The 11,438-nt window shown below is 38.3% G+C and overlaps 1 long non-coding RNA gene across 2 annotated transcripts in view; it reads left to right on the top strand.

Annotated features, from left to right (window-relative positions):
• Positions 1-8,744, top strand: part of LOC115272992 — a 10,594-nt gene extending 1,850 nt beyond the window's left edge. The window contains exons 3-4 of one of the 2 annotated variants that reach the window (XR_003900591.1): positions 7,955-8,162; positions 8,383-8,744. This is a non-coding gene — a long non-coding RNA (uncharacterized LOC115272992). Of the gene's footprint in view, positions 1-1,663; positions 1,884-7,954; positions 8,163-8,382 lie in introns of those variants that run through there. The other variant, XR_003900590.1, reaches the window with a different exon arrangement.
• The last annotated feature ends 2,694 nt before the right edge of the window (positions 8,745-11,438 follow it).

Below are 11,438 nucleotides of genomic sequence, written 5' to 3'. Positions count from 1 at the left end.
TCTCCTCGAGGGTTTTGTTGGTTTCCTGTCTCACATTCAGGTCCTTCAGCCATTTTGATTTTATTTTTGTGTATGGTGTTAGAGACTGGTCTAGTTTCATTCTTCTGCATGTTGCTGTCCAGTTTTCCCAGCACCATCTGCTAAAGAGGCAGTCTTTTTCCCATCGGATATTCTTTCCTGCTTTGTCAAAAATTAATTGACTGTACATTTGTGGACCCAGCTCTGGGTTCTCTATTCTATTCCATTGGTCTATGTGTATGACAAGATGTTTTAAAGCTGAAAAACAGTATGTGCTGTATGGCTCTATCTTAGCTTAATTCTTTAAGTTATATATGTCCACCAGGAAAAACTCTTCAATATCAACCTTTCTCTAAGTATGGTTCCAGGAGATTTTTATTCACTTCTCAGTACTTTTTTTTTATATTTTCAAATTTTGTACCATGAATATCTGTTCTCCTAGGAATCAGAATAACATGCAGGTTTTTGGGCTTGTGTGTGTGTGTGCATGTGTGTGTGTGTGTGTGTGTGTGTGTGTGTGTGTGTGTGTGTGTTAAATCTATGGGATAAAAATCTGGAGTGATAGGAAGAGTTATGTCAGTTCTTGATATTTAACACTATCAATATATAGTAACTCCCTTTGAATATGTGGGTTTTCAAAATGTCACTGGATTTATCATCTCATGCCATTTGTGTGAGTATAAAGGCTCTGCAATGATTAGAACACTGTGAACGTTTAATACATAAGAATTCAGGGAAGAATTGGCAAAAGATCAAATCACTTTACAGAAGAAGCAGCAAACTTAGGGGGTTGGGCATGACTGCCTTGTTCTTTTTATAAGAAATAGATTGGTGGAGTTTGGAATTGGATGGTTTTGTGGAGGGAAGATAAAAGCTCTCAAAACAGGCATGGCCCTATTTAGGATAAAGCTGGACAGAAAAACCATTTCTACAATTGGTAAAATTGCTCAACAGGCCAAGTACTACAGGCTCCAGGCCACAGACCTTGTCCAGACACATCCCTATGCACGCGTAGGCAGTGCAGGCCTTTGGCCGCTGTGCAGCAAGAATTAACTTCTAAACTCAGCCCACGCTTGTTCACCTGGCCTTCACCCCTCCCAACACCCATTCATTTGAGGTCTGGTCTGGGTGTGTTCAGGGATGTTAATGTATGTTCAGACATAAAGCAAAACCTATGAGATAAACTGTGTTTTTATCCCCCACTGGGCTTTGTGCAAAGCAGCCTGTACCATCAGCACATCATCTGAAGCCAGCACTGGGTCCCAGCGTCTGGGCAATAAGCACTGGATAATGTATACATGCAAGGAACACGTGTCATTTATGAGCCCTGGCAGGAAGCAGATGAATCCCCTGTGCGCAACTCCTAATCCACTTATCTCCTGGACCACCACAGATGAAATCATCAGATGTAGACTTGTATTTGCAAACTCCTCACACTGAGGTTTGGAAACCATATTCACTCTCATCCCCAAAGCAAAGATGTTAACCCCCTCTTAGGAGAAAACAGAAAGTGTCTTCAGATTACTGACTTTCTCCAAAAATTATTACCCAAAGAATGTGGAGGACAAACGTTCAGGCCAGACTGAAAGTTTCAGTCTGTTGTCATCTGTTTGGGTTTGTCTTGTGTTCCTTGTTCCTCTGTCAGTTCTAGTGGACCACTTTCCAGAGCCCAGCTGTGGAGGCAAGCCTGAGTTGATGATTCCAGAAAAGCTGTGATCAAGCATGACTTCACTGAGAGGGGGGTTTGGACCAGAAACACCTCCAGTGAAGCCGGGTAGGCACTGCCAGTCCTGGGCCATCACTGTGGAGCTGTTGACAATGTCATGAATGAAGCAGTAACAATAACATTGAAGTATTCAAGGCTACGGTGTGTCAAAGGTAACAACTGTGTCTGGTTGTCTTCCAAGTACTTTATATAATTCATCTCACTTAACACTCTGGACATGAGGGAAGACAAGCCCTGCACAACAGGAAAGGTGGACAGAACACCACTGATGACTCTTTTAAAGAGGTAGCTACTGAAAATGACTCCATGCCCACCCTCGTGTGACCTATACAAGCATATTGGAAAAATGAAATATAACGTATCACAGAGTATGGCTGTTAAAGCAGTATTATAAGTAACAAAAGCCAGCTTAAAATTCTAAACCCAGATGAGTTTACTTACATCAGGGTCCTTACATGGTCTAATTTCAGTACTGATTAAAGGGGAGAATCCATTAACATGAAGAAAGAGACTGTGGAAAGGTTCAGAATGTGAATGCTGGGGCCAGACTAGTTGGTCTGAATCCCACTTGGGGCTGTTCTTACTCCCAGACTGGAAGTAAGTTGATTAAATTTAGGGATCTTGACCTCCTGTCCATGAAGTGGGACTAATAACAGTTGCTACATCATGGATTTGGTTTAAGGATTAAATGAGGTGACATTCAGACGGAGCAATATCACCCAGTTGGCACACTATAAGGCTCCAGGTTCTGGTTCCCCCAAAGAAACACTAGGTAAAGTAGACAGACTAAAGTAACTTCATAGAAAATTTGGAAATCAAAAATCTATAGCAACAAAGCAGACAATCAATAAAAAGCCACACTAAGAATATTAACAATGTTTGTGATGTTTTTAGTTGTTCTTATCCCATGCCCAGCTAGTATGATACATACCATATCATATATGGTTTAGAAGATGTGGCTGTCCAGTCCCCAGCTCCCTTCCCTGAAGCAGATAAGGCAAAGTGTATCCAATTTCAATGTTCTAATCTGTCTGGGGGCTGCCTGAAGGAGTGGTCTTAATTTCACCTACCTCAGAGCTCAGACAGCTTAACTCAGGCCAAGAAAAGTGATAAAGGGCAATAGGCATGACTCATGAAAGAGGTAGGGAACTAATATCCCACAGAACCTAGGATAATAGATTTCTGAGAGAAAATACAATAGAACAGTGAAGTCCCTGAGAAGAAGCATGGGTAAAACTCTTAGAAAAATTAAAATAATTAAAAGAATCCATAGAAACAGAAGGAATTTAAAAAGACACATGCAAGCTGAGGGAAAAAATAAACCTGGAAAAAACCGGAGGAGACCACAAGCTCTCAAACCAGGCTGATTATTGAAGGTCTTTCCTGAACAGATCCTTTCTCTAAAGACAGGGAGAACATTGCTGTTTTGTCAAATGATCAATTTTTAATAATGTATCACAAGACGTACAAAGAAACAAAAACATGAGTCAGTCAAAGAAACAAAATAAATTTTCACAATCCATTCCTGAAGAAACATTGGCATGAGACTTAATAGACAAAGACTTCAAAATAACAGTCTTAAATATGCTGCAAAACTAAAGGAAAATAGGAACAAGCACTAAAGGAAATAAGGAAAATAATTATAAACAGGATGCAAATATCATTGAAGAGATAGAAAGCACTGAAAAAGCAGGTATTATAGAGCCAAAAAATACAAGAAATGAAGTGAAAAAATCTCTAGAGAAATTCAACAGCAGGCTCAAACAGGCAAAAGAAAGAAAGAATCCATGAACATTAAGACAGTATATATTAAATCATCTAGTCCAGAGAAGGAAAAAAAAATGAGAAAAGTGAATAGTACCCAAGGCACTTATGAGAAATTATCATATGAACAAATAAACACATCACAGGAGTCCCAGATGGGGAAGAGAGGGAGAACAGGGCAGAGAGATTTTTGAAGAAATGATGGCCAAAAATTTCCCACTTAAGGAAATGTAAGGAAAAATGTGTATCTGCAAATTCAAGAAACTTGATGAATTCAAAGATACTTAACTGAGACATATTTTATATACATTCTCTCTCTCCATATATATATGTATACATTGGAGACAGAGAGAGATTTGTATATATATAGCTCAAAGTAAAACAAATTTGTTTATCTGCTCAAAGAAAAACAACCAATTATGATTTTCAGTGAATTTTTAGGAAGTGTGATACACACTGCCATTTAGTCACAAAATGCCTTTTTTTTTAAAGTGTATATTATCTAGGGGCCCCTGAGCAGCTCAGTCAGGAGAGCGTCTGACTCTTGATTTTAATTCAGGTCATGGTTTTTGAGATCAAGTTCCACATCAGAACTGCTTGGGTTTCTCTCTCCTTCTCTCTCTGACCCTTCTCCACTCATGCTCTCTCATTCTCTCTTTTCTCTCTCTCTCTCTCTCTCTCTCTCTCTCTCTCTCTCTCTCTCTCTGTCTCAAAATAAATAAACATTTTTAAAAAGAATATATTATCTATTATTATGTTTCATGATTTCATGATTTATAGAGTGATATCCTTTGAAGTTTGGTGATTTTCTTCAAAATACAACAGTTCAGAGTACTGCTCCTTCACCCCTCCTACATTACCATTCCTGCTCTAGAGTTAACGTCTGTGCTCATATATTTTTTCCTTTTTGTACTATTATTTTAGTTACTATACATTGTTATATTAGTTTCAGGTATACAACATAGTGATCAAACAATTCTATACATTACTCAGTGCTCATCATCATAAGTGTACTCTTAATCCCCTTCACCTAGTTCACCCTTCCCCCGACCTCCTCTCCTCTGATAACTATTTCTTTGTCTCTGTAGTTCAGAATCTGTTTCTTGGTTTCTCTTTCTCTCTCTTTCTATTTTTCCTTTGTTCACTGTTTTCTTTCTTAAATTCCACATATGGATGAAATCATGTGGTATTTGTCTTTTTCTGACTGACTTCATTTAGCATTATATTCTTTAACTCCATCCATGTCATTGCAAATGGCAAGATTTTATTCTTTTTTGTGGCTAAATAATATTCCATTGTTCCATTGGCTATATATATCAATTACATCTTCTTTATCCATTCATCTATCGATAGACACAGTTGCTTCCATATTTCTGCTACTGTAAATAATGCTGCAGGAAACATAGGGGTGCATATATCCTTTCAAATTAGTGTTTTTATATTCTTTGCACAAACATCCACTAGTGCAATCACTGGATATAATTTTTTGAGAAACCTCCATACTGTTTTCCATAGTGGCCACATCAATTTTCATTCCCACCAGCAGTGCAAGAGGGTCCCTTTTTTTCTACATCCTCACCAACATTTGTTGTTTTTGCATTCACTGGTGAATTCTATTGAACATTTAAATAAGAATCAACTCCAATATTTCTCAAACTTTTTTCAAAAAGTTAAAGAGTGAGCTGTCCTTAACTTATTTTATAAAGCATACGTCTGATACTAAAGCTAAACAAAGAAACTATAGAAAAAATAAACTACAGACCAATGTATCTTATAAATGTTCATGCAAAAATCCTCAAAAGGTATTAGTAAACTGGATTCAATGGCATATTAAAAAATTATACACCATGACTAAATAGGAATCATTCCTGGAAAGCAAGGATGATTCAACATTAAAAGATAAGAATAATAATTAAACGACAAAATGAACAATTACATCATCTGAATTAATGAAGAAAAAAGCATTTCACAAATCTAAAAATTTCAACAATCTATCATGATAAAATTCTCAAAAACTAAGAACAGAAAAAATTTCTTAACATAATAAAGGATACATGAAAAACCCACAGTTAACATTATACACAATGGTGAAAGAAGAAAAGCTTTCCCCCTAAGATCAGGAGGAAGAAAAAGCCATCTGTTTGCCTTTTTTACCACTTTTATTCAACATAGTGCTGTAAATCTCAATCAGAGCAATTAGGCAAAGGAAAGAAAGAAAGAAAGAAAGAAGAAAGAAAGAAAGAAAGAAAGAAAGAAAGAAAGAAAGAAAGAAAGAAAGAAAATAAGAAAAGAATAAGTTATCCAAATTGGAAAAGAAGTAACATTATCTCTGTTCACAGACAGCCCAATTTTATATAGAAAACCTATAGATTTTACAAAAAAAAAAACCTTAGAATTCAGCAAAGTTATAGGATACAAAATCAACTGAAAACTCCATTACATTTCTATACACTAACAATAAAAAACACCCAGAAAAGATATTAAAGAAATTATTCTTTTTTACAATAGTATCAAAAAATAAAATACAATACTTAAGAATAAACTTAATGGAGAAGGTGAAAGACTTGTGCACTGAAAACCACAAACATTGCTGAAAGAAATTAAAGACATAAATAAAAGACATTTCATGTTCATGGATTAGAAGACTTAATATTGTTAAAATGTCAATACTGGAGTGCCTTGGTGGCTCAGTCAGTTAAGCGTCCAACTTCAGCTTGGGTCAAGACCTCACAGTTCATAGACTCAAGTCCTGCCTTGGGCTCTGTACTCACGGTGCAGAACCTGGAGCCTGCTTCAGATTCTGTGTCTCCCTCTTTTTCTGCCCCTCCCTAGCTTATGCTCTCTCTCTCTCTCTCTCTCAAAAATAAATAAATTAATGTGTGTGTGTGTGTGTGTGTGTGTGTGTGTGTGTGTGTGTGTAAGTTTCCTTTCTGGAATCTACTTGGTTTAAAAAAAATTTTTTTTATGTCAATACTATGCAAAGTTAGCTACAGGTTCGATGCAATCCCTCTCAAAATCCCCCAGACTTACATTTTTCAGAAATAGAAAAATTCATACTAAAATGTATATGAATCTCAAGAAACCCCAATAGTCAAAACAATCTGGAAAAAAAAAAGAACAAAATTGGAGATCTCACTTTCAAATTTCAAAACTTACTATAAAGCTACAATTATCAAAACAGTGGGGGGGGGGAACGCCTGGATGGCTCAGTCAGTTAAGCCTCCAACTTCAGCTCAGATCTCACGTTCGTGGGTTTGAGCCCGGTGTCAGGCTCTGTACTGACAGCTAGCTCAGAGCCCGAAGCCTGCTTCCGGTTCTGTGTCTCCTTCTCTCTCTGCCCCTCCCCCTCTCATGCTCTGTCTCTGTATCAAAAATAAATAAAACATTTTAAAAATTTTAAAAAAGCAGTGTGGTACTGGCATAAAGATGGGCAGACATACAAATGGGATAGAATTCAGAGTGCAAAACTAAATCATCACATATCTGGTCAGATGATTTTGACAAGTGTGTCAAAACCATTCTATGGAGAAAAGATAGTCTTTTCAAGAAATGGTATTGGGAAAACTAGATATCCACAATGCAAACAAATTCAGTTGAACCCTATGCCATAATGAACTCAAATGAATCAAAGACCTAGAAAACAAAGAGGGAAGCTTCATGATATTGGATTTGGCAATGACTCCAAAGGCATAGGCAACAAAGGAAAAAGCCACAAATTTTACTTTATGAAAATCAAAAACTTTTGTTCATCTCAAGACACTATCAGCAGAGTGAAAATCAATCCATATGGATGAGAGAACATATTTGTAAGTCATACATTTGATAATGGATTGATTTTCAAAATATATAGAGATTTCCCACAACTGAACAGCCCAATTTAAAAATGCGCAAAGAGTTGAACAATCATTTCTTCAAAGAAAATATATAAATGAACTTCATGAGATTTTCATATCCTGTTTATAAGAATAGGCACTATTTCCAGCAATGTGTAAGGACTGGGCACTGTTTAATCCTTTGAGACAAATCTTTTCCCAGCCTTTGACATTTTTCATACATAAGCTGAACAATAATCTGCTGAATATTTGAGGTACATCCTCTGCACACCTCTGGAGCCCCCTCTCTCTTGATGCATGTCTCATCTCTCTGGTATTCTGTCCTGTAAATCCTATCCACCCTGGTATTTCTGGATTTTCAGCTCTGTCTCTTCAATTAGGGTATCCACCAAGCTCCAACTAACTTCCCCACATCTTGCCCCATGGCCTGGAAATTCTCTCAAAGTGGTGAGCTAGGGAATCATAGAGCCTTGCTCACTTGTTTCCTTTCTTTCAAGGGTTACTGTGCTCCATTGTATGATGTCCATTGCCTTGAAAGTTGCCATTTCATGTATCTGTCTAGTTTGTTTGTTTGTTTCACATGGGAGTATAAATTCACATCTTACCCCCTCAGTTGTCATAGATGGAAACTGCTCCCTGGGTGAGGAGGTCCGAGCCTGTGACCAGGAAGAGGGGACAGGACATTCATTCTGCTAAGCATCTCTACGACCCTGGTGTTGAAGCACAGATGTCAGCTAGTCTTTGGAGACAATTGAATCCAGCCCTTTTGCTTTTACAGAAGAGGAAACAAAATGTCACAAAATGAGTCACAAAATGTTGGGGTAAACCGAGACTTACATATCATGAGGTCAGATGTTTCCATGGTGTCTTGGGGAGGGTGCCAGTGCCAGAGAGGAATCTATAGCAGATGGGGAAGTCAGAGGGGAACAGAGAGAGGGGACTCCAGGCTCATCCCTTCATGCTTCAGTCTAAAAGCTTATTTCAGATATGGAGATTTCATCCAAAAAATTACTGATTTGATCTAATTACTTTAATATTCAGATGAAGAAGCAAAATCCCCAAAAGATTTGCCTCAAGTCAGACAGGAAGTTCAGCACCTAACCTGGGATCAGAACACTTACTTCCTGTGTCTTCTTGCATGTGATGCTCCTCACCAGAACCCCTTGGGCTCCACAGAAGGGATGCTGGCAAGTAATGTAGAGGACTCAGGGGTCAAGAGTCCCTGATTCCTAAGGCAAAATAATACATCATCACAGACCTGTGGCAAGGAGCCAAGAAGAAAATAGCTACAGAAAACTTCATGAAGAATTAAGATGCTGTGCAAACATCAGGAATTTATTATGACTAATTATTAACATGATTACTGTTGCCCAACTGGGTTAACAAATGCAAGAAGGGTGATTCTCAAGATAATGTGACACAGCACTCTGAAAGTTCCACTGGTGGCATTTTTTCACTTGGTCTTGACTTTGGTTCTCTGTATTATGGCTTGGCCTGGTGAGAGCTCTGTCCACCACACACCCTCAAAGAAGCTGTGGATGATTTACAAATTGAGCCTTTCCCAGGGGTGGCTCTACAAAGGGAAAAGGAGGTGACAGGGCACAGGGGTCTGCATGGATGGTAGAGTCCTGGAGATAGAAAATTGAATTTCCAAATGATGATTCTTAGAGCATTAGAGACACCTCACCTACTTCTTCAAAGCCAGCCCAGAACTTAATTAAGAACTGACTACATGTGAGGCCACAGAGCAAAGTACTGCAGATACCAAAGGGAAGGTTTCACACATTCCCTGATCACTCTGAAATTAAGTTAGTAATCAAGAGATGAAAGTGCACATCCTTTGCAGGAAAGACACTTGTGTGAGTACATTGTGCTTGTAGAACCACAGGATTCAACCAGAAAGGTTCTGAGTGAGCCCCAATTGAGTGGTTATGTACTGAAAGATTCATGTTTGAGCTTGTTTTTATTTGGTGACATAAAACCTGAGACCACATTATAAACTCTACTTAGACCAGAAGGAAATTCAGAGGTGATCTATTCCTTTTTTTTAATTCATAATCTACACAAAATTCCTTCATTTTTATAGACCTAAAAACAAAGTACATCAAAGTAAAATAAGCCTCAATATTAGACCCAGCACTTAGGTCTCACCTCAGTCCACGTGTGGGGAGAGCCAGGGCTTGGGGAGGTGAGTCCTGGCTCCAGAATGCCAGGGATATCCCAAGTTTATAAGTAGATATGTTTCCTTTTCAATAAAGGTAACTTGTTTAATATGTAGTCCTGGATGTCATCCCCAGGCCTCAGCCTTGCAAGCACCCCCAGATTGCCACCCGTGCCCAGAGATCTAGGAGTTCCAGGTCATTTCCAGCTCTCAGTTCCTGCTCCTGAGAACTCGCTTCACCCATTCCATCTGTTAGTATACTCGACACACATTTATGGAGTGCCTGCTATGTATCAGACATGGTTCCAACAGGAATAACAAAACAGTAAAAAGTATCTGCCCTCATGGAGCTTGTATTCCAGGTGGGGCAGAGGCACACTAACAAGCAGTTCCTTTGGTGACAGTGATCTTAATTCCTCATCTCTCCAAACCTGGTAGGACCTTGAGCTCAGCTACTCATTGTCTCACATGAATTTTAAAGGAAGAAGAAAGAGAAGGAGGAGAAGAAAAGAAAGAGAGAGAAAGAGAGAAAGAGAGAGAGAGAGAGAGAGAGAGAGAGGAAGGAAGGAAGGAAGGAAGGAAGGAAGGAAGGAAGGAAGGAAGGAAGGAAGGAAGGAAGGAAGGAGGGAAGGAAGGAAGAAACAGAAACACCCTGTTCTATAATGTGGGTAATTAAATTGTTAAGAAAATTTAAGAGTTTGCCAAGAACTAACATCGTATTGTTCACATTTTAACTGGAAAGATTACCAAAGAATTCCTGTTTTTCAGTCTGATTTTTAAAACCTGATAAGTAAGCTTGTTTTGGTTAACAAAATCACCGTATTCCTCCCGCTACGTGATGTTGAGCTGAATGAACAGGGACTGGAGGCAAAACTTGGACGCCGGGGGGTACCTGAACTCACAACAAGTTTCTATTAATGGACTAATTACAGTGGGCTTTGATGGTTTTAGGAAATGTGGGCTCATCTGGGTGTACAAACAAGGGCTCCTGGCTCCTGAGAAAGCTAATTATATCTTGGTTTGGCAGCACTTCTCACCAGAGCCTCGACATATTAGGCTCCTTGTATCTTGTATTGTTCAGCCCTCAGGAAAATATTTTTGTTTTGAAACTTACTAGATTGTATTTGCTGTGTGGGGTGATGTGAATAGAAGCAGGCCTTTTCCCCTCTTAACACTTTAAAGTCCCAAAATAGTTCTTGCAGAAAATTCAGCAGGACCAAACAACAAAATAACAGGATTGCAGAGCTGTCATCAGTGGGTATGGAAAGACTGGCCCCCAATTCTGTTCTTGTTATTATGATATTTGTAGGGATTAAGAGGGATATACTTTGAACAGGTCAGCATCTAAGCAGGCCCTTTTTGATTCTTGGAAGTGATTAACTAGTTGTTACATAACCTTCTAATTTCTGTATAAGTCTAATTACATGAAATAGAAGTTGGTGTTTTGATTTTTCACTTTGCTTTTCTGTTTGGAGTGTAATTGTAACTACTGTAGTGTAAATGATGGAAAATAATTGCATATGTTAAAAAATAAATAAATAAACAGAAAAAAATAAATAAAATAAAATGTGGAAATAAAACAAAAATGTTGGTGGCATGATCTTTTATTACCATACTGGGGTGATGTTTTACAAGGTCACCCAAGGATTCTTTCGTTATTTAGTGGACCTGTGCTTGACCTACCATTTACTGTTATAAGTTAGACACTGTGAAATGATGTGATGTATTAGTGACCCTGTCTTATAGGAATGCGTAGGATTTCTGTCCTGTAGAAAAATAATAATAAGGATTACAGTTTTTTTGTTTTGTTTTGTTTTGTTTTGTTTTGCCCTGTAGGGCATTAACCAACTAGTGGTGGCCCTAAGTCAGCAAACTTCTTTGAGCATGCTTTTCCCGGTAAGGTGGAACCCTGGTTCTCTGCTTCCTTTTACATGAG

The sequence above is a fragment of the Suricata suricatta genome, chromosome 12 (genome assembly GCF_006229205.1).
Source record: "Suricata suricatta isolate VVHF042 chromosome 12, meerkat_22Aug2017_6uvM2_HiC, whole genome shotgun sequence".
Classification (NCBI taxonomy): domain Eukaryota; kingdom Metazoa; phylum Chordata; class Mammalia; order Carnivora; family Herpestidae; genus Suricata; species Suricata suricatta.
The sequence above is the reverse complement of the archived record's forward strand: the minus strand, read 5'-3'. Positions and strand labels throughout refer to the sequence as shown.